Raw genomic sequence first — 24,671 nt, 5'->3', positions numbered from 1 at the left:
AATGATAATATGTCACCTCTGTGAGTAGGTCAGAAATGACACGGGATGTCAGAGTTGGTCATCCTGAAGTCTTAGGGCTTGGGTGCAAGATGTGAATATTCTTTATACAAATAATAAGAGCCAGAACTTGCTGAAGACTTACTGTGCCCACAGACCTGTGCTAAGTTCCTCATTAAATCCTCACATCAAATTGTATGGAAAAAGTGAGACTGACATTAAATCTTCCTGTGATTCTCTGTGCCCTTTCTATTAGATCTTAGCATTGGGTTTATTTGAGAACACAAGGGTGGGTCTATGTTTGGAATTTTGTTCCTTTTCTACCAGTGCCTGTCTAGCTCCTGAAGAGGTAGTTCCAGGGTGTGGCATCTTCTCTCTTTCTTTCCTCTGGATGTTTTATCTCTGCTGGTATGAACAAAGCAAAAGTAAAAAGCCAGATCAGATAAAATGAATGCAAGAAGTGTGTTGCTTTTAATAAAACGGCCAGTTGTACCAACGGGGGTATTAACGCGTAAGGTCACAGCAGTTTGAGACAGTTTGAGCTTCTCAGAGAATGCCTTCCTTAGGATAATTCCTAAAAAGGAAAAGAGAAAACAGCAATGGTTTAAGTTCTGTAACATAAGGCATGCAAATATACATCTGTGCACACACACGATGCCTTTCTTCTCTCTTTGGGTGGGAAGAGTGTGTGTAAATGTATGTGAGCAGAGGGAGATTTATTGTAGACAGTAGATAGGTCATACTTCAAAGTGTAGCGTTCCAGGAGGTGCCTCTTCAAACTTCATTTCTCAATTAAATGGGGATAGGAGAATTATGGGCATTAATCCTCTTTGAGCTGAGACAGGGATTAAAACAAAAACATGTTTCACCTAGTCAGTAACCCTAGGAATCCACGAGACCTGAGCTGCTCAGATCAAATTTATTTTGAGAGCTCACTGAAGTATTTAAGCTCTCCTTGATTAGATGTTATAATGATCAGACAGAGGAGTACAATGAGCTAAACTTTGCTGAGGGCTCGATGACATTACCAACATGGTTTATTCTCAGGCATGTGGCAATTTCATTAATTTATTCATTTTAATTTGGAAAATTATTTGCTCTAGAAAAAAGAGTTACATGAGGACTAATGTTCAATTTGTTTTTCGTGTTCTTTAAATGCTAATGATATGTATTAGTTTAGAGGGCCTGCCCTTTCACTGATTCCTCGTCCTGTGATATATGATATAATTACAATGGCAATTGATCTTTGACCGAAACGTTGGTAAAATGGAATGGAAGTCGCTTTTCATGTGCCAAGGTTACAGTTAAGGACACAAGAAGCTTTGCTCGGGCTTGCGGATTGGCTTGCAGAGCTTTGTCTAACCCCCGATATTGATTGCTTGCCTTTTACAGTGGTCGTGTTCACCCACCCAAACAGGAAGAACAGGATGAGAGATTGCAAAATGACTCACTGTGAGAAGATAAGGTTAGGAGGCCGCAGAGGCAGGAGCAAAGTTCGTCAGCATGGTTTGGTTTGGAAGCTCCTGAGAAGAACCTAGCTAATACAAGCCTCACAACAGGTAAGAACAATGGGGAAGCTTCTGGATCAGGAATGTGGCTAAACCCATAAGTCAGAGGGCTGCACTCTCTTCTGCAACTAGACCTTTCTGAGCCTCTGCTTCCTTAGCTCTAAAATGGAGTTAATAATAAATGAACAACACCTCTTAGGAAATTCTTAGACAAAAAGTCTGTGCATTGTTAGTGTGAGGAAGTACCTAGGAGGTCATCTAGGTAACATAGTCACTCATTTTAGGTCAACTCAAAGGAAACTTGAATTACGGCTCTAGTAACACAGTAGAAACCTTCAAGCATGGTAAACTGCAGATTCTTTCACTTCTTTTTAAAAAGATTTTATTTATTTATTTGAAGGTGGGAAGATTAGAGGGGGATGGAGAGAGAGGGAAAGAATCTCAAGCAGACCCTGCCACTGAGTACAGAGCCTGATGCAGGGCTGAGATCATGACCTGAGTCAAAACCAAGAGTCAGGTGCTCAACTGACTGAGCCACCCAGGTGCCCCAGATTCTCCCACTTTTAAAAGGATTGAGACTTGTCAGCCATTTATACCTAAGTGTTGATATTTATTTAGCAATAATACTTGTTTCATCCAGAAAAGCCTTTGGAAACACTCAGCACCAAAGGGGAAGGGGACTCGGGGGCAGGAGGATGAGGTTAACAAGACTGTATTGAAAAGGGACACTTCTGGCATGAGACCAATTAGTGACTCAATGGATATAATACCTGCATCTTCTATTGACCTTACATGAACTTCATTGAGCAGTTCCATCAGGGTAATCTTTATGTCTCATTGAATATTGATATGTCTAACTAGGTCACCCCCTCATGAAGAGGAGCAAGTCAGTGTTGAAGGAATGCTGCTCTGCTCCCAGGGCTACATGCAAGTCTAGAGTAGTTGGCAAAACAGACCTTATACCCAGACACATAACCGAAAATGAAAGGTGAAGTTAAAGAAAAATAAGGAAAGTAGAATTTCTCATCATATAACTTCACAGTATTGACTCTTCTGAAAGACTATCAGTGTGCTGACTGGGTAAGTATCCCAAACAGAAGCAAGCCTCTCGAGTGAAGAACTGTTGGATGCCTAGTAGCATACAGTTTAACAGGGCAGCTGAGAAGCTAGGGCAGTGTTTGCCTCTGAACTACAAGAAAAAGACTCTGTCTTTTGAACTATACCCAAAACATGGATTATTAAGAAGAAGGTCACTTCTGAATATAGACTGTACTCTCCCTCCAACACACACATTTAACATGTATACAGACTGGTCTCCCGACACTCTACCTGCCAAAAATACCTTTAGAAAAATAACTTCTTCGATATTTGGTTGATTTTGCCTCCCTTCTCTTGAGGAAGAGCTTGAGAACAAGTTGAAGGTCACTTCAGATTTTCCAAATCAATGATTCATTTAGCAATGTAGTCATGGCTTAGAAATGCAGCTGCATAGCAGAAAATGAAAGGAAATAGGAGATTTCTGCAGCCCCAATGGGATCACAGTGAGCAGCCCACATTAGTCAAGAGCCTGAGCCAGGATTTGAAAAGACATGCTACCGAACACTGAGTAAGCCAGTTTCGTTTGATTAGACAATGAATGCTTACTTAAGAATATTTGAGCTAATGCTCCCTCTGATTTAAGTAGGTTAGACCTGACTTCCCAACTCCCACTCATCTATTTGCCAACAAAAACCATCACATGAGAGGAAATTAGCCATGATTTATTTTAAAAAGTAAAGACTATGGTTGGCAGGAGAAACATTTCTAAAACTTTGTGAAAGACTCAAGTCTCTTCAACTTACTGTATTGTTATGATAAAGATATGTTTCCATTTCTGAAATAGAGCCTGACCCTTGAGAAAGCATACATCTCCCTCCATTCTTGTATTAGCTGTAGTAAAAAGCCATATCCAAAACTATTCCTGGGGAACAGAGAGAAAATTAAAATTTTAAATTAGCATGTTAGAGGTAGGTAAATAAATCAGAAGCAGATTTTTCTGTAAATACCAAATACATAGCAATGGGTGGTAACTCACAAAAACAGATATGGAACATTTTGTAGGAAATAACATTTTATAAAGCAGGCTAGGAAAAGTTAGTATTCCGAAATTTCATAGAAATGATGATACCAAAATGATTGTAATCAGCGATAATACTGATCCTAATACTAATAACAAAAATAATAATGTCTGTATTTCTCTCCACCAGAGAAATGTATTTGCTAAAAGTCCTAAGTGAAAATGGCTATAAGTGATTTTGAGGAAAACAAAGTATTCTTATTGTTGGAAAAAAGTCTTAGTAAAATGTTGCTGTGCATCCACTTGCAAAATATTTTAACTAAAAATGTGCATATGTTTTAGCCAAAATATTAATCAATGTGTGTATAGATTGAGATACAATTTCATAAAGTAACTTATAACCTAATATTTTATTTAGAAAAATTTTGGTCTGAACCATTCTAAATTAAATGACTATCTTGGTCAAGTGTTTTCAAAAACCTTTCTGGGTTGCAAGTATTTAAAAAATTTGAAGATGATAGTTCATCATGAGTCTTAGTCTACCTTTCCTTTACTAGTACTTTTCTCCTTTGAGATTTGAGATGTATTATCATTTGGCTAACTACTTCAATCTGTTCCTTCCTTCTGTCAATCTCATTTCTGCAGCTGTCTTAAAACTCCTGCCCTCCTTCTGACCCTTCATACACATATGGAGGAGTCACTGAAAAAATAATACCATTGGAAAGGGTTTAGAACTTGCTTCAACATGAACGATTGGTTCTATTGATCTTGCTAAACTGACCTATCTGTAAATTCCCCAAAAATGGTTGCAGAAAAACAAACTCGGTTAAGCCACTTTTTATTGAACTAAACAAACACTTGAAGTTACCCACATAAAAAGATCTACTTAATTTTAAGGATTATTATCAAAGCAGCTACTGCATGTACAGCACCATGCTAGCACCATGCTAAGCTTTCTGCAATACCCAACAGAAATACGTTATGCTTCTACACTAAAACATTTGTAGCTTGTTGTGGAAACAAGGTGTGTACCTGTGTAATAAACAAAAATGTAAGACAATGTGTAATCAAATACTAGTACGTCTGGACCACAGGAACAAAAACTATAAGGTATCGGAGAATTACCTTTAGACAAAGAAATCAGGGAAGACGTCTCATTGGGACTTTGTGCCAAACATCATTATCCTTCCTTTCTGGAAATTGTCCCTTTGCCAAATCCATCCATATAGTTTCACAGGGAGATACTATGTCCTTATGTAATTCAGCTTTCTGAAAACTGTGGATTGATTGTTGGATGAGCTTGTTATGCATGCTAAACCTTCCCTATCACAAATGTTTGAGCTTTGGCTCAAGAAAGTTTTGGGGGGCACCTGGGTGGCTCATTGGGTTAGGCCTTCAGCTCAGGTCATGATCTCAGGGCCCTGGGGTTGAGCCCCGCATCAGGCTCTCTGCTCGGGGGGAGCCTTTCCCCACCGCCTCTGCCTGCATCTCTGCCTACTTGTGATCTCTCTCTCTCTCTGTCAAATGAATAAATAAAATCTTAAAAAAAAAAAAGAAACTTTTGGGAAGTCTGTGAATAGAGATTGAGGCTCTACTTTATACTTCAAGAGCTGCTGGTGGATTTGCTTCCATTCATTAGATCAGAGAAACATTTAAGTGGTCAATCATGGCAAAGAAGGAAATACAAGGAAAGATGGACAGAGAGTCTATTTGGATCTGAATTCCTCTTTCTAATTGTCCTTAATGTTAAGTCAAATTCCTCTTTTTAGGTTCCATGTGATTCTTCATATCCTATCTTTGTAAAATGTCTTTTTCTTTGTCATTTAGATTGAGTGGAGATTCTTTTCTTTTCTATGAAGACTCTTAATACAAAAATGAATTTGGTTTATTATTTTAGACGTGGTGCCTTATTCTCATTAGGAATATCTTGATCTATAAAGATTGGTTGGTAGATGTGTATTATTATCATTAAAATTACACATTTCCAGACCACTCTTGAGTCTGCTCTGTGTGACAGAGCAGTTGTGATAACTACATAAATTTGCCAAGAGATTGAATTTGCATAGCCCAGCATCATCTCAGTATGAGCATCTGAGGGACAATTTCCTACATTTGTTCCATCACTGAAAAGTATAAAGTTGTCCTTTTTCAAGCAATTTAAAAAGAACAGAGAAAAATATGTCGATGATTTATTTGTATCATACAGAAATACACGGATGTTTATTTTGTTTTTTTGTAAGTCTATAGGATAATACATCTTACAATTACTGAAGAGATGTTTATAGATGTTCACAACATCTGATTTTTTGTAAGGAGGGAAAAGTCTGAGAATGACTAATCAATGATAGCACATTATATAGCTATAGCTATACCTATATCTACATATTTAATCCAGTATCTCAAGTTAGTTTTACACAAACCTTGTATGATAATTATTATTACCCCATTTTACAAGTGGAAAGACATCTATACATACAATAAAAGAGTATTCAAGCTTATAAATAAAGCAGTAATAGATGAATCACTAGAATTGAGATTTATTGATATAAATCTGTCACTTCCTTGAGTTCTTAGGAAAGCTTAAATAATAATAATAATAGTAAGGGTAAGAATTAATTAGCATTCTAATATGTCATCCTAGAAATTGGGGCGCCTGGGTGGCTCAGTGGGTTAAGCCTCTGCCTTTGGCTCAGGTCATGGTCTCAGGGTCCTGGGATCAAGCCCCGCATTGGGCTCTCTGCTCAGCAGGGAGCCTGCTTCCCCTTCTCTCTTTGCCTGCCTCTCTGCCTGCCTCTCCACCTACTTGTGATCTCTCTCTGTGAAATAAATGAATAAAATCTTAAAAAAAAAGAAAGAAAGAAAGAAATCCTATTTCTTAGACTTGGCAACTAATACATATTCTTTGGGTTTCTAGAATCAGAGAGTGGTCCTGTTAGGAGAACTTTGAGAGCATAGTTTATCTGTTCCTTTGAAATGAGAAGCTAAGAATCAGGGCTTTTCCTCTGCTCCTAATGCTTTCCTGATAAAATAATGCGTGGCTGGATACTTATGTGGATAACTTCAGCATTTCTCTAGAAGTACCACGGTGAAGCCTTTATCTCCCATTCAGTCCCAAACCTCAAGAGGGTTTTTTTCTTCCCAGGTTTGTGACAGCAAACAATCTTATGTGTATAGTGTTCCCTCACTATGTGATTTACTGATTATAATTCTAAAGATGGAAAATCAGATGATGTAAGTTAAAATGTCTCATGTCAAAATCACGTATTTAACAGATTCCCAAGGGAGTATTAAGTCAATAGGAATGGAGTTACCTTCAAATCTTGGCAGAGCCTCTACAACTCAGCACTAAGAAGAAAAAAAAAATGCCTCTTAAATAATGAAACCAGTGAGTTCTTTTTTTCCCTTTTATTTATTATTTTTTTATTAAAATTCGATTCGCAAAATAGAGTATATCATTAGTTTCAGCTATAGTGTTCAATAATTCATCGGTTGCACATAATACCCAGTATTCATTGCATCACATGCCCTCCTTACTGCCCATCACCTGGTTACCACATCCTCCCACCCACCTCCCCTCCAGCAACCCTCTTTGTTTCCTATAGTTAAGAGTCTCTCATGCGTTTTTATCCCTCTCTGATGACTTCCCATTCAATTTCCCTCCCTTTTCCTATGATCCTCTGTACTGTATCTTATATTCCACATATGAGCGAAACCATATGATAATTGTCTTCCCTGATTGATGTATTTCACTCAGCATAATACCCTCCAGTTCCATCCCAGGCTACGTAAATGGTCAGTATTCATCCTTGGCTCTATTCTTAACTTCCTTAGGGACCTCCATACTGTTTTCCAGAGTGGCTGTACCAGTTTACATTCCCACCAACAGTGTAGAAGGGTTCCCCTTTCCCCACATCCTCGCCAACATTTGTTATTTCCTGTCTTGTTAATTTTAGCCATTCTGAGTGGTGTGAGGTGCTATCTCATTGTGGTTTTGATTTGTATTTCCCTGATGCCAAGAGATGTGGAGCATTTTTTCATGTGTCTGTTGGCCACCATTTGGATGTCTTCTTTGCAGAAATGTCTGTTCATGTCTTTTGCCCATTTCTTGACTGGATTATTTGGTTTGGGGGTGTTAAGTTTGATAAGTTCTTTATAGAACTTTGATACTAGCCCTTTATCTGATATGTCATTTGCAAATAACTTCTCCCATTCTGTAGGTTGCCTTTCAGTTTCATTTACTCTTTACTTTGCTGTGCAGAACTATTTCATCTTTTTTTTTTCTTTTTCTCATTTTCTTTTTTTTTTTTCCATTTTATTTATTTTTTCAGCGTAACAGTATTCATTCTTTTTGCACAACACCCAGTGCTCCATGCAAAACGTGCCCTCCCCATTACCCACCACCTGTTCCCCCAACCTCCCACCCCTGACCCTTCAAAACCCTCAGGTTGTTTTTCAGAGTCCATAGTCTCTTATGGTTCGCCTCCCCTCCCCAATGTCCATAGCCCGCTCCCCCTCTCCCAATCCCACCTCCCCCCAGCAACCCCCAGTTTGTTTTGTGAGATTAAGAGTCATTTATGGTTTGTCTCCCTCCCAATCCCATCTTGTTTCATTTATTCTTCTCCTATCCCCCTACCCCCCCATGTTGCTTCTCCATGTCCTCATATCAGGGAGATCATATGATAGTTGTCTTTCTCCGATTGACTTATTTCACTAAGCATGATACGCTCTAGTTCCATCCACGTCGTCACAAATGGCAAGATTTCATTTCTTTTGATGGCTGCATAGTATTCCATTGTGTTTGACGAAGTCTCAGTAGTTCATTTTTGCTTATGTTTCCCTTGTCTTTGGAGACATGTCTAGAAAGAAGTTGTTGTGGCCAAGGTCAAAGAAATTGCTGCCTGTGTTATCCTCCAGGATTTTGATGGATTCCTGCCTCATATTGAGGTCTTTCAGCCATTTTGAGTTTATTTTTGCATATGGTGTATAAGAAAATGGTCCAGTTTTATTATTCTACACGTGGCTGTCCAATTTTCCTAACACCATTTATTAAAGCGACTGTCATTTTCCATTAGATATTCTTTTCAGCTTTGTCAAAGATTAGATGACCATAGAGTTGAGGGTCCACATCTGGGTTCTCTATTCTGTTCCATTGATCTATGTGTCTGTTTTTGTGCCAGTACCATACTGTCTTGATGACTACAGCGTTATAATATAGCTTGAAGTCCAGTACTGTGATGCCACCAGCTTTGGTTTTCTTTTTCATCATTCCTCTGGTTATTTGGGGTCTTCTCTTGTTCCATACAAATTTCAGGATTATTTGTTCTAGCATGTGAAAAATGTCGATGGTATTTTCATAGGGATTGCATTGAATGTGTAGATTGCTCTGGGTGACATAGACATTTTAACATTTATTCTTCCAACCCATGGGCATGGGATGTTTTTTCACTTCTTTGTGTCTTCCTCAACTTCTTTCATAAGTGTTCTGTAGTTTTTAGATAACAGAACTTTTACCTCTTTAGTTAGGTTTATTCCCAGTTATCTTATGGTTTTCAGTGCAATTGTAAGTAGGATCAATTCCTTAATTTCTCTTTCTTCTGTCTCATTGTTAGTGTATGGAAATGCAAGTGATTTCTATAATTCAGCGAGTTCTTTACCTGGATACCTTCCCAAAATTGATCAGTGGGATTGTGTGTGTGTGTGTGTGTTTGTGTGTGTGTGTTTACGCACATGCATACCTGTTGTATGTATGTTTTCAGTACATTGTGCAGGGTGCAGGGAAGTAGGACCCATATTACCAAAGATACAAATGCAAGAAAATGCAAGAAGTACTTCCAGATTAAAATAAGCTAACTTTTTCTGGAATATAAGTTATATGTAGAAGAAAAATAAAAGGTCACATAGAAAACAAGGATGGAACCATATTTTATAGCCCTTGAATACTGGACAAACATGTGTACTTAATTTTGTAGCAATGGGGAATCATTCATGGCTTATAAATAAGGAAATAATAAAGGTAAATATATCAGATAGATCAAAGAGGGGGTGGCTGGATTAGGAAGATCAATTCAGAGACTATTACAGCTGTTATACCCAACCTAGGTAATAGCACTGGGAAGAGAAAATAGATGGATAGATGTGAGAGCTGATTCAAAGACTTCATAGGATTCGCCAAGTCCCTTTCTCTCAGAAACTTGTATATTTTGCATATAATTCTGGAGTCAGAACAAAACAGAACAAACCACTGCTACCACTAACAACAACAAAATATGTTGATTCCTTTAAGTGTTTTGCCTAAGTCCACATAGCTACTCAGAAGCACTAGGGCCTCAAACTCAAGATTCTTGATTATTCTCCCCATATGCTTTTTGGTTGTTTCTTCAGGACGCTCTCAAGTCGCTAATGCAGTTTTTTACTGTTAACATATCAAACTTTTTTATATCCAGACATTTAAATTTTAAAAATCATAATTCAACATCCTCCTGAGAGGGCTGAGTGCTTCGCAAATATTCTGTCAGAACAGCCCTCTGAGAAAGGGAGGCAAGGTATCCCCCCACCCTTGAATATTGGCAAATAGAAAGTTACCTTTGATTCAACCTCCTGTCCTTTGAATAACTGTTTTGTTATTTCAATAAAGGTCAGAAGGCTTAATGCACAGAGAAAGGTTTGCTCAGGTTTTTTTCCCTTTATTTTTAGAAATGAACACAAATGCAAACCGTATTCACTGGTGGCTTTGAGATACACAGTTTCACCACCAAGAAGCAGTTGTGGTTTTTAATCAAAAAATGAAACCCAGAAAATTCTCAGGAACAGACGTAGTTTTATTTTGGCATTGCCTCTTCAAAACTTGAGCTAACTCCAGGATGATAGACAAAGCCAGAGATAGTTTTTGATCAAATTACAAATATCTTGTCACTTTGGCCGCATGGTTTAATTTTTCTTTGTTTTTGTTGTCTGTATTTTGTTAAGATAGGGCCACTGGTCTGAATCCTAGGCAGGGTAGATGATATAAAACTTTCTCTTTCCATAAGGGCATAACATTCTATTGGAGGGAGGCCCTACTAGTTGTATGCATGCTGATCTTCATAAACATTCTTTTGCTCCCTTTCCACATCTTGGTAGGCATTTTTTCATTCATGTATTCAACTAACCCTTTTTGCCATGATGTTTCTCTCTCTTCTGCTCTTGCCTAAGCAGTGTCTCAGGTTTAGTTGAGATGTTATACTTCTCCAGTTATTCTAAAAGTGCAAAGTCATCAACTTCACTGGCAGAAGTTGCTTTGTCAGATCAGCAACAATGATAGAAACAACAGCAGCAACACATGTATTGATTACTTATTAAACGTCAGGCTGAGTTTTAAATGTTTGGCAAGCTCTGTCTCATTTTGTTGTAAGAAAGCCCTAATAGAGTGGATATTGTTTTCATCCTTATTTTGTACTCTGAATCAACAGACAGAAAGAGAGGTGAGGGTAGGTAACTCAGTCGAGGTGAGTTATAGGCAGGCTGCAGTATTTTCTCTCTGGGTCCTCTGGTTTTTTTTTCAGCTACTATGGAATCCACACCAAGAGTCTGCTGAGATGCTAGAAGCAGCCCTACATGCCTGCACTTTGAAGCAAGATATCGTTTATTGATGAATACAAACCCATCAAAGAAATACTTTCCCAAATAATGAAAAGCTCTTTTTCTTTTTTGGGCAGTTTCTGGAGTATATGTATGTGGAAATCTTGTACAGTTCATTTTAATTCTCAAAATAGAATAACAGTGAAGGAAGAAAACAGCTTAGCATTCTTTAACTTAGGTGTAAATTTGAGGGTGACTTGAGCTTTGAGTCTTTCTTCTTTCCATGAGTTATAAAGACAGTTAACATCAGTGAATTAACTTTTGTTTTTATGTATCTCATTTAATGCTGAAACTGGGTAGATTTGTGTAGCTTCCTGTAAAACCTATCATGACAGAAAAGAAGCTGATTTCAGATCTTCAAAGTGCTGGGCTGAATAAGTAAAAGGAAAGTACTGGCTGTGGATTAGGAGTTTGGTCACAAACCTTCAAACTATGGAATTCTAATTCCATTTTTGGTTGTGGTTCTCTAGAGCTCCAAGTACAGATCAAAGTCCTCTTCTTGTTTTCATTTTTAATGGGTTACTCCTTAAAAAGTAAAACCTACTTCACTCCTGGGTCTTCTACAACAGGACTCCCCTATGAGTGGATCCCAGTTTCTCCACCACCACAAAAAGATGTGTGTGTGTGTAAGATCACCTCTCAGCCAGAGTTACTCCAAGCCCTACTGACCTACATCCAGAGTGGCCCCCATCTGGATTCAGATACCAATATTCAGAACTTGGAAGCCCACTAAAACGGACCCCAGTCCACCCTGCCACTCAGTTTGGAGTTCTTAGGCAATTTTCATCCAAGATCCTCCTTGGCAGAGTCCTATTTGCTCTCTCTTGCCAACAAGAAGGGAAGAAAAAAAGAAAAACAGTTTCAGAATGCATGAATAGGGGAAAATACCATCCAAGTGAACAAAATGTTTAGGGCAATGAATCCATTACAAAATATTCATATATGAGCTTTCATTCACCCTTGACAATGTGCTGGTATCTGAACCTTGTTATATTATTTAATTCTGTATTCATACATAAGTGTAACAAGACTAATTGTAAGACCCCATGGGTATGTTTGGATGCATTTTTAACCACACTTATGTTTCTCCATCCATTTTATGTTTTACCATTTTTTTAAATTATATTTTAAAATACTGTGAATTGAATTTAAGTATTCTCTAAAATGGATATTTAGAAAGTTTAATCATCTTAATTGTGACCAAAAAAAAAAAAATCTCATTTTGCTGGACTTATTCTTTCATATGGAGAAAGTATTAGGGAGTGACATAGAATGAACTATGAAGAAAAAAAATAGATTATGCTGGTTGTGGTGTGTGTGAGTGTTTATGTTTGTATTTCCAGATAATAAGAACTGGTTCCATTCTTCCAAAACTCTGCTAACAGAGGCTAAACTTTGAAGGAACACAGAAAAAAGAGAATAAAATCATGAAAGAATTCTATCCAGAGTTCTCTTAGACTCATATTTGATAGTGTAATTATGTCCCACCTCAAAGTGGCTTAGAATTGAACAAGGGAAAAAGAATCCATTTTAAGAACTAGATTACAATTTATATCTCCAAACCATTAACTAAGCACTATTACACCAGAAATAATGATAAATAAACCTCCATGTATGTCCGAGTTGCAACAAACTCTCTCATCATCAGATTTTTGTAAACACTATTGCTCTTCTTCCTGATTGGAACCCATTCTGTGAAGCTTGCCTTCTTTCCCTCCTCTACCCACTTTTCAGTCTTCTTCTAGTTAATATCAGATATCAAGTTCAACTTACTGCCTATATTCTATTGAAACACTTCCTTGATCCCCTTCTACCCACCAAAAAATCTCTGATCTGTGCTCCCAATGTGCCCTACAGTTTTCCATTTTTGTCATTTATGACAATGAATTGTTTTGTTGTATCTGTGTTTGACACCAGACCATAAGTTCTGTAAGTCAGAATCCATAGGCTATCTTGTTTACCTCTGTGTCAGGCTTAATATTTTGTTTGTTTGTTTGTTCCAAGTTTTTATTTAAATTCAAGTTAGAGGGCGCCTGGGTGGCTCAGTGGATTAAGCCACTGCCCTCAGCTCAGGTCATGATCTCAGGGTCCTGGGATCGAGCCCCACATCAGGCTCTCTGCTCAGCAGGGAGCCTGCTTCCCCCTCTCTCTCTCTGCCTACTTGTGATCTCTCTCTGTCAAATAAATAAATAAAATCTTTAAAAAAAAATTCAAGTTAGATAACATATAGTGTAATATTGATTTCAGGAGTAGAATTTAGCGATTCATCATTACTTACATATAACACCCAGCGCTCATGACAAGTGCCCTCCTTAATGCCCATCCGCATTTAACCCATCCCCCACAGACCTCCCCTCCATCAACCTTCAGTTTATTCCCTATATTTAATATGATCTCTTATGGCTTGTCTCCTCTTTTTTTCCTTCTCCTATGTTCACCTGTTTTGCTTCTTGAATTCTACATATGAGTGAAATCATATGGTATTTGTCTTTCTCTGACTTACTGATTTCGCTTAGCATAATACACTTTATATCATTGCAAATTGCAAGATTTCATTCTTTTTTATTAGCTTCATATTTGATATATAGTAAGTGCTTGGTAAAATTTTCTCATCTAAGTGGGGAACAATTACATCTCATGGTTTATTTTAGAACTTCCTACACCATACAACACTTTTCCTATGCATTCACAAGGAAACTGCAACATAGACCACCAAGCTTATGGTATTTCCCTCCTTATATCTATGCCATCCACCACAGGTAATCAAAAGCCAGAACGTCTTCATTTTTTTCTCAGGCTTCACCACTGAAAAGTTGGCTTTAACCCGTGTTTTGATGCCCCGCATGATTCCTGATTCTTGTGTATACTACTGTCCCATCTGCCAGTGGGTTTGCCCAACCATCTGCATGAGTTACACTGTTTGAATCTGTGCTTCAGCATCTCCTCAGAGCATTTCTCCTTCCTTCCCATTGTGCAATCTGCCCACTTAATATCACTTTCCTCAACAACTGATGTAACAGCCTACCTTTGCTGTCATTTGAGAGCATCACGAGTCTGACCTCACAGTCCTGGTGTGGAGAGATGCAGCTTCCATCATAACAGTCTTACCTCAAGATGACTTTGAAACACTTTTCAGACTATGGTGCTTCCCAGGGATGTCATCTTTTCATTTCAGAAAGATTTAATAGCATCAAGTCCCTCCCTTACAGAAGTTCCAATGCAGTGAAGAAATGATGCCAGGCTTTCAACAACTGTCCCTCAGGTCCCAGCCATACATCGCACCACTTACTTCAAGTGACAGCCTCTAAGGAGAAGGTAAGATTGGCTGATGCCCAGAAAAGAAAGCTGGTCTATGTTGTTCTGGAACCTGAATGAAAAAAAGTAGCTCCAATGACATTTTGAAAACAATTATTAAGGGAAACAACCCAAATACATTCTCTATAGATTTATTTCCAAATGAGTGAATACCAATAATTCCCTTTTGTTTAGTACGAAAGTTTCAGAAGAGGTAGTGTTGGTATTTTCCTGCATATATATAATTCACATCATACATGCATATATGCACACATACATATATAGCACATAAAATCATGTTAGAAAGAAAAATACGCTGCTTCCCACTCATCTTCAAGGAAGTCATCCCCCTTTTTTGAAAATTCAGCATATATAAAAGATTTAATTTGAACACTACTGTGGTTTAGAGATTTTTGAGACCACATTAATAGGCATATTGAGGAAACCGGAAACTCGTTTTAACTCCTCTTTCTCAAGACATGGCCTTAAGTGTTTCTATGGGGTCATCCCCTAAATGAGCCAAGTTCTGTCAGATAGAGAAATTTATTCTGAGGAGTGTTGACAAGGGAAACAAAGCAATACAAATTTGGTCATGTCCTTGCTTTCCTCAAGAACACCCTTTCTTTGGTATGTAGAACAAAACTTCTTATAGAGCCCTTGTCTTCCTGACTAAACTCATTTCAAGCCCATCCAATTTGGTATCCTGTGTTCTAGTTCTACTCTTGCCAATACCTTCTAAGTGACTCCTTGAAGAGCCTTCACTACCCTGCCATCCCAGGTAAGTCTAGACCATTTAGACTGTACTTTTAAATTACGCTGTACTTCTCCACAGCACTCGGCAAAATTCTAAGTTAAACAATCATCTGTTTGCTGTTTTTCCTTAATGAAAGTTCAGTGAAGATAGAGAGGTTCTAGATAGACTGTTTGCCACTTTATTACCACCATGGTCAATGTGTGGAAAATTTTGATCAATATTTGTTGAATGAATGAACACCTATTACACTAGGTGTTTCATGATCTTCCCATGCTCTCTCTAACGTATTTTGTTTATGGGCTTTATCAAGGGTCAGCTGGGTGGCTCCACTCTTAATGTACCCAACCAGAAGATCAACTTGGTGGGATGCTTCATCTCTTTTATGTGTCTCCTGCCTACACAATTATTAAGGCTCACCTTCAGTCTCTGCAGTTCTATAAAGTTTCATATGATCTTTCCCTCCAGAATGATTTTGCTCTTCTCAGGTTGTGTGCATTATATATTTTGCATTGTTACTTAACTGTATCATAGCTATGCGATATATTTTCCCACTGAGATGTCATGGTGCCCTTTTGTCCTACCTCAGCTTTCATTAGTACTTTCTTACGTGGTCCTAAAACGAATAATGTATGATACTAAGACACACACACACACACACACACACACACAGATGTAGTGTTATTTTGATGATTTTTTCTCATATTGATGCCCTGAGGTTCCCACTAGCCATTTGTTATTTATACTGTGAAGTTAGTTTCTACATCCTGAGAACTTCTCACTTTCGCCTTAGGATGACATTTGACCAATTTTTCGATGTCAAATGACCTTGACTACATTCAGTAAGCACTCTCATTATCCAATTCTCTTTCTTAAAGAAAAAAAAATCACTGTCACAAGAGATAAAACAGGATATGAGTTGAATCAATTTATATTGAACAAATGAATTATTGCCTACATATCTCTAGCTCTCTTTCAAATACATAAAAGAGATAAAACAAATAGAAGAAAATCATTTCTCCTAAGTTCTACAATCCTATTGACAATGTAACCTAGGACACAAAAATTTTAAAGATATGTCAGCCAGGTTGGACTTAGTTTTCAAGAGCAAAGAATTACCCAAAACTCTCAGAAATAAGACACATTAAAAATTATTTTTTGCTCATGTCGTTTGACCATCATGGGTCAGCTGGGTGGCTCCACTCTTAATGTATCCAGTCAAAGGATCAGCGTGAGAGAGACTCTATTTCTGTTTTCACAATTACCAAAGTAGAAGAAAAGAACAACATGAATGTGCACTGGCTCTTAAAGTTCCATTGCCCGCCCCCCCCAAAAAAAGTCAAGTGGACATGCCCGACCTGAAATGGGTGTGAAAGTACAATCCTCCCATGAGCCTGGAAAAAGGAAAATAAGGATCATATAAAACATTCCACTAATGACTAGGACAGGGAGCAATTGCCAAATCTTGCAAAGTAGATCATGCATTAGAAGAAAACTGAGAAAAAGAAAAGAAGGAGGATAGACTTTATAAAACAAAGGGAATATGGATCTTAAATTGGTAGTCAAGAGGGAATACGTCATAGGGTGATTTTTTTAAGGACTAAATCAATGAAATGTAAATTTACCATTTTCAAACAAATGTTTAAGGGAGAGAAGTGGTTGCAAATTGAATGAGTTCGGTCCCAAGGAGTGTAATAGCAAGAAGATACACTTCTGGGAAAACTGGCCTGGTATGAGTAATCAGAGTGGGTGCCAATCTTGCTTGAGAAATATGGTGTCAAAGCATAAGGTATGGGCATAGCATCTGGAACTCTACTGAGAAGTAATATATGAAGTCAAGCACTATGGAGTGCTTGGAGAACTGTGGTTCTGGTAACTCTCTCCATGTGGAGTGACACCCTACTGCAATGGACCAATAAACAGAAACAGACCCTCCAGGAAGTTGAACTGCTATAATGAGGGGATATGTTTCACCCCAGGCCATCTGGTAGAACTCCCAGATCTGAGGGCAACCTGAGATGTTAACTGGGATACTCAGACAGAGAACAAGTTAGAGAAGGAAAATCTGATGGGGTGTAGGAGTGCATGAGCATGCAGGTGCATGCGTGCACTTTTGCATGCACATGTGTGTGTGTGAATTATAGAAATTTGCAAAGTCTTTGAAAGAGCTAGTTGTGCAGATGGCTCATGTTCATGAAGAGCAAAATAGAAAAATCGGATCAAAAGAGGAATTCCTGGTAATATTACTCAGTCATTTGCAACGATGTGGATGGAACTTGTGGGTATTATGCTAAGCAAAATAAGTCAGTCAGAGAAAGACAAATGCCATATGATTTTACTCACATGTAGAATTTAAGAAACAAAACAGATGAACATGGGGGAGGGAAGGAAAAATAAAATAAGATGAAGACACGAGGCAAAAATCCTGAACTCTAGGACACAAGCTGAGGGTTGCTGGAAGGAGGTGAGTGGGTGGATGGGGTAATTGGGTGATGGACATTAAGGAAGGCACTTTACATAATGAGCACTGGGTGTTACACGCAACTGATGAATCACTGAATTCTACCCCTGGAGCAAATAATGCAGTATACGTTACATTGAATTTAAATAATTTTTTTAAATAGGAATGCCTGGTAAAAAGAACTTTTCCGGAATTCATCAAACAAATGTGACTTCATAGAGAGTAGCCTTGTGGTTGTTTTGGAATACAAGTAGGATAAGTAGGTAAGGATATTTAAGGATGTATCTACCTAAGGAAAACAATCAAAGTGACCTGAGTGTAGAGACGCAAGAACATGCAGACAAATCAGATGTCTCTAGTGCAGAGGATAAAGCTGCTAAACCCCTCCAAAATGTTCAGATGATACCAGTTGGGACAAGAATTACGAACACCAAGGAGAAAGTAGCAAGTTGCTGACACAGAATCCCTGTGGCATTAGGAGAGTAGCTCTGTTGCAAGAGGACTCCAGTCCCTCGCTCTGCTGACTCCAGTTTTTTCCAAATGCTCCAAATGGAACTACTCCCATTCTAGCTGGGTACCAGAAATTATGTTGTGTACATTTTTTCTCCAAAGGATCCTACAGAGTCTGACCTATGTTCCCCCAGATTTACTCTGTTCAGTAATCTTCTTAGTTCCTGTTGATTTTTTCAAGGTTAGTTAAAAGTTAGATGTCTCAGGTAGCTTCATACAACAACTGTAACCATCAATATGCTTAACTTGCTGTTAGACATGCAGCCAGGTGGGGCCAACATCCCCAAACGTGCATGGCCTTGTATGTTACATCAGGTTTTCCAAAATAGCCCTCTTCATTTCTACTCAGAATTCAGTGCTTGGTTACTTCCTCATCCCATATTGAAATGTTGCTTAATAAAAATGAATGCCTCATATGGTTAGATCAAAATTTCGACTTTAATTTTTGTTTATATCATTTGTAAATCTCTGCTAGATTTTTAAAGCTGCAGAAAATATTCTAGGCCAAATGAGGGCCACTTGTTTATTCAGTAACCACTTATTGTGAAATGGCTGTGCTTTTTGGTTGAATAGACGTTGGAAATTGAAGGGTTCACAGTCCAGTGTGGAAATCCAACAGATGGACAAATAGCAGAAGTTCAGCAAATTCTGTGAGAGAGGTGTGATGGCCACACTAATGATGGTAGTGATGAAAAGAATTGAAGTCTTTGGTAAAGTCCCAGGTACTTATAACACAAGCCCCAAATTGCCAGGGCCTCTATGGTTCTAACTGAATGAACACACTAGTTCTCTGGTATTTCTAAAAAAAATTTTTTTAAACATTTTACTTATTTATTTGACAGACAGAGATCACAAGTAGGCAGAGAGGCAGGCAGAGAGAGAGAGAGAGAAGCAGGCTCCCCACTGAGCAGAGAGCCCGATCCGGGGCTCAATCCCAGGACCCTGAGATCAGGACCTGAGCCTAAGGCAGAGGCATTAACCCACTGAGCCACCCAGGCACCCCTGGTATTTCTGACATTATACAGACTGGTATAAAAAAATAACCTGGGGCACCCGGGTGGCTCAGTGTGTTAAAGTCTCTGCCTTCAGCTCGGGTCATGATTCCGGAGTCCTGGGATCAAGCCCTGCATTGGGCTCTCTGCCCAGCAGGGAGCCTGCTTCCTCCTCTCTCTCTGCCTGCCTCTCTGTCTACTTGTGATCTGTTTGTCAAATAAATAAATAAAATCTTAAAAAAAAAAAAGACTTATTTCCAACTTTCTTTGGGGTGCTGCTCCTGCTATCTCAGATACATTTTAAAATTCACTGGGCCTCAGTTTCCATTTGCCATCACATGAGGGTACTGCTTTCTCTCCTAGGTTTGTTTGAAGGACTAATCAAAGGAGGCAATGGCCTACAGGAGGCTAAAATCTGGATGCCTCACATTTTGCTGGGGGCAGCCTTACCTCTGTGGCCAATGCCTTCTTGTCTTCAATTATTCCCTGCTTTATTATTCAACTGTTTATGAGTAATACGTGGTCATCAGTGATGGCAGGACTAGAATGAGAATCTTGACTGCAGAGGTTTGTGTCAAATAAAGAGACCGAGATAAGGGTGATTTATACACCACTGGTTACGTATCTTGGCCAAGAAGAGAAGAGTACAATCAATATTCTGTATAATTGTTGATTAGTAGTACTATTTCTGCTAATTATATTCCTGAGATGGTTAGGAAAATTTTATTCCCCTAGAGAAAGCTGCTCAGGAGCTATTTCATCTAGTTTCTATATTGATACTATAAAATAAGAAGTATGGGATATAAAAATGAGAAAATCATTATTTAATCTCAGAGGTTCTTGTCTCTTCTTTTTTAAAAATCTAGCATCAATGTAATAGATACAAAGATTATTACTGAAAAAGAATGTCTGAACTCTTATTTATCAACATCTTAGGAAGCTGGACACTGGCTCTTGGCACCTTAGCTATCAGCTAAGCCCCAGAAAGAGAAACTGAGGAAAGAGCCTGTGAGAATTGGTTTCATTAGAACTCATCCAAAGGGTGATAACATCCTTGTTTACTAAACTTAATGAAGGTTAGAACCTCAAGGTTATCTAATGGACCCCACATCTAGAAGGAAATCCCTCTGTCTCTGTTTCTCTGTCTTTCTCTCTCTCTCTTTCTCTCCCTACCTCCTTTGTGTTTTGTCCTGCAGAAATGGTTATCTCTAGCCATCATATCTGACCCAGTGGCTGGAGACATCTGAGCCCTAGAAATTCAGATGGGTAGCCATGGTAATTCCTTTTTCTGACATTCTGCAATATTCATGCTCAACTCCTACTGACCACATCACTACCACTCCACTCAGTGAAGTTCGTGGACTCTGACCTCCAAGATTTCTCCTTGCCAATACCAGTGCATGTTCCAGAGCCATTGTCCAGAATCCCCCAGTGGAAGTACTAGACTTTCTATCCAAGATACCTAAATTTCAGACAATTTCCATTTGACATTCACTGAATAAGCTTATCATAAGCTGAAAATATAGTAACACCAGTATGAAGAAGTCTTATGCTATTGGAGATAGCAAATCCAATGTTTAAGAACAACAGTAGCAATTATGTACTTATATGGCTGGTGTTGTATGAAGTACTCTTCATACAATACACCAATGAGATAGTTCATATTATTATGTTCTTGTTTTAGATGAAGAAATCAAGGCTAAAAGAGTAAGTCATTTGTGGAGTGATATAGGCAATCAGTGGCAGGATGAAGATTCAGACCCATGCCATCTTTCTTCAAAGACAAAGATGTTCACCACTGTACTTTCCTCTCTCTCTCTCTGTACCTCACCACAAGTAACACTTCTTTTCTCCATTTGGGGGGGGGGGGGTGGAGGAGTGGCACCCAGGTGCTGCAATTACACGATGTGATCATGTCATCATTCTGTGAGTGGGGCCACAGACTCTGACTAGATTTATCTACTTCTAAAGTATGCTGGAGACCTTAGGTATAATTCCATAGTGGGCTTATCTGCTCCTGTACTTTGTAAGGTGTCATTGTCCTGTTCACAGCTCTGAGCCACTGTAGGGCATGGTGACAGTAGTTGTTACTCTCAGAGTCCACATGCCTTCTCTTTCCTTTACATGTTCATAAAGATGACCCATATTCCCTATCCAGTGCAGCACACTTCTACCTGAGAGAAATCATCAGATTCCAAAGCCTTCTGGTCAAAAGTAACTAAGGTCCACAGACTTCAGAATCTCTCTGACTCCCAGGATTCCCTCTTTGGGGTCCCAGTCCTTTACACATCACCCCAATCCAGTGGCCAAGCCAAAAATCGGAACAAAATGTTGTGGCATAACTGTGCTTCATTGATGTCTGGGTTATCTTACTCTCCCAGTGGATCTTTGCTGAAGTATTTCATTTTCACTCAAAATAAAAACACTTTCTGTAGCAAATATGGAAACTTACTTAGTAAATGGAAACCTATTCCATTCTAGTTCTATCATAACAGTTTCCCACCATGTTAGCCACTCTACGCTTGTACGTCCTCCAGATGAAGCTTTGTGGCTGAAGTCTTTGAAAGGCATCCTCTGTGGCATGGCCAGCAAAGTTTCTTCCTCGAAATAGACTCTCTGCTGTCCTGTCATCACTAAATCCTTTTACCTTGCCTGTGGCTCTCTTTGCACGTTTCCCTATGGAGCTCTGTCTATAGGATCATAGAGTCTAGGAGTATCTCCTATATCTACCTTCTCCCATAGTAGCTGCCAGTGCATCTCTATATAACCACTGACTGATGCTAGGATTTTAGGGTGAAGTCCCTGGTAAACAGGAAAAAAATGATGAATAACTAATCTTTTACTACATAGTGTCTCCAATTCAATGTTTGTTCCAGACCTTCAGGAGCAGATCTAAGTTTTGGGTGGGACTTGAGGCCTATCTAATTAAACAGTCTCTTTAAGAAAAATAATATAAAATAAACAAAAATAAAGAAAGAAAAAACCCCAAACAACACAATATTATGGACAAAAATGTATAAAAATTAGTATTTGTGTAGTATAATAAGAGAAATCAAGATTTAAAATTTTAATTTTAAAACCTTTAAAATCCCACAGGTGTTACTATATATAGACACTTAAAGAATGTTATTTTTGAATATTTTTAATATTTAAAGTATTTTAAAACTTCTCATTAACATACTTTAAAATTAACTTTAAGTGTACAGATTATGAATTTTAACAGATATGGATTCATGCAACTACTAACACAATGAAGATATAGAACCATTAATCGCACACTATCAATTCCTCATATTTTCCCTTTATAGTTAAGCATACTCCCCCAACCCTAACCCCTGGAAAATATTGACTTTTTTTTCCTTCCATGTGGTTTTACATTTTCCCAGAATGTCATACAAATGGAATCATATACTATTGTAAACTTTTCAGACTGACTTTTTCTCCTTAACAAAATGCCTTTATGATTCATCCAAATGGTTGCGTATCTACAGTTCTATATTCTTTTATTATTGGGTGGTATCCCATTGTGTGAATGCATTTACATTTGATCTCTTCATAACATTTTCTCTACATTTGGGGACAACACACTATTTATAAGACAAAGATTTTATAATATTCTTTCTAAGATAATAGAAAATTTGCTCTTTCTCCTAACATGATTGAAATTTGGTTTTTACTGCTGATATTTTTTTAATGTCTTTCAGTTATATCAATTTGTTTTAGTAAATTTGGGCAAAATTTTCAGGTTATTATCAAATTCTTTCAAACTTCTTTATACTTGAGCAGTAAGGTTTGGGAGACTTTTTGAAGACCAGCTCCGGCTCTCCATATTTTTAAGTTTGTACATCTACCTTTGATTTTTCTCCATTTCTGTCATCCTTTGGATGCCAGGTACCACGTGGCCAAATCATGCTGAGAGTCAGTCTCTGACCCTGCACATTCATCACAACACTGCTCCCTGTGAGTCAGCACAGTGGGCAATGGGAATAGTCCTGGAAGCCATGGCTGCACTGGGATAGCTAGCAAGAATTTAATCCTCCATGCAAGAGCTGCAAAACAAAAACTGTATCTCACTAAATACAAACCAAACGTAACCCCAACCCAACTTCCTCTTAGTTGGATCCCAAAATTTCAATGCCATCCCCAAAACAAGGAAGTAGGAGAATGGGAGGGAGTCAAAGTAGCAAAACATAATGGTCTTAACTGATAGGAGTTCAAATATCTTAATTTTGTGAATATGTAAAACCGAGAGGTTCTGTTTTCACCATCCTGCTATAGCTGCTCTCCATGAGACGAAGCCACAGTATTAAACCCTGAGGTCCAGGTGGTTTTGGCCAATCCATTCTAGTCCCATGTCACCCTCAGAACAGTGGCTCTGCTCTGAGGAAATACCACAAACTTGCATAGTAGACCCTGTAATTTTTTTCTTTGCTTTTAGTGTTTCCTGATCACTCTCTGCTTTCCCAGGCCTCTTTTACCTAGGGTTTAAACTGGTGACAACCCTTATTTATTGGCTCATCACTACCTACCCTTAGAAGATTTTCATCCTCTTTTCTTTTTTTTTTTTTTCCCCTCCTGAGAATCTTTGGAATATTCTCCACATGTGTTCCCAAATGAATTCGGTTTCCTGAGGGAATTATCAAAGTATACCTTGCACCTTTTGTTGATTATCTATGCCAATTATGCAGTGTTCCAATGGTCTTGGTAGGTCCCAAGTAACCCTCCTATGTGAACGACTACCACCTCTATGGGGGTTCTGTTGAGGGGTCCACTGGTACAGCCATCAAAAAAAAAAATAGCAGTGTTGCTATCCTGTAAGAAAAGTAGAGAAACATCTTATTCCTTCCTGGTAAACAATGACTTGATTAACTGCTTTGAAAAATCAAACCAACAAACAATAACACAAACATCCTAAGGTGTTAACAAGCTGAAGGACCCTTGTATGTATAATATTTCCCTTTCCAGCTGACATGTGGATGTTAAAAGTGCTCTCGAGAGATAGCTCTCTAGTCTTTATTTCCCCAAGAGGAATCTTCTGATTCTGGGAGGCATCTTCCACACATTATTAAGATGGATAAAAGGTAGTCTGAGTGAGAATGACTATTGCCTAGGGAATAACTACAGTGCAATGTGTGGGTGTATGTGTGCCTGTTAATCAGAAGGGAGAGCTTTAACTTTGGGCTTTAGGACATTATTTGGTCTTGTGTGATTCAACATGGAGATAAAGGATAAGATGTGTTACATTTGTGGAACAAGAAAGTTATAAAGAATAATCAGTATCCTCTATGGTAGAATCAAGATTCCAAACTACTAATCATCTTGGGATCCAATAATTCCACTTATAGACATTGATTCAGAGAAAATAATCAGTAAAGTAAGTGACTATTTGTATACCAGAATGTTCAAGCATGATTTATGAAAGCAAATGTTGTGAGAGAACTAATAGTCACTGCATTCGTTCAGAAGGACGATCAGAGCAATGTAC

Source organism: Meles meles, chromosome 12 (genome assembly GCF_922984935.1).
Source record: "Meles meles chromosome 12, mMelMel3.1 paternal haplotype, whole genome shotgun sequence".
Taxonomy (NCBI): Eukaryota; Metazoa; Chordata; class Mammalia; order Carnivora; family Mustelidae; genus Meles; species Meles meles.
Note: the sequence above shows the minus strand (reverse complement) of the source record.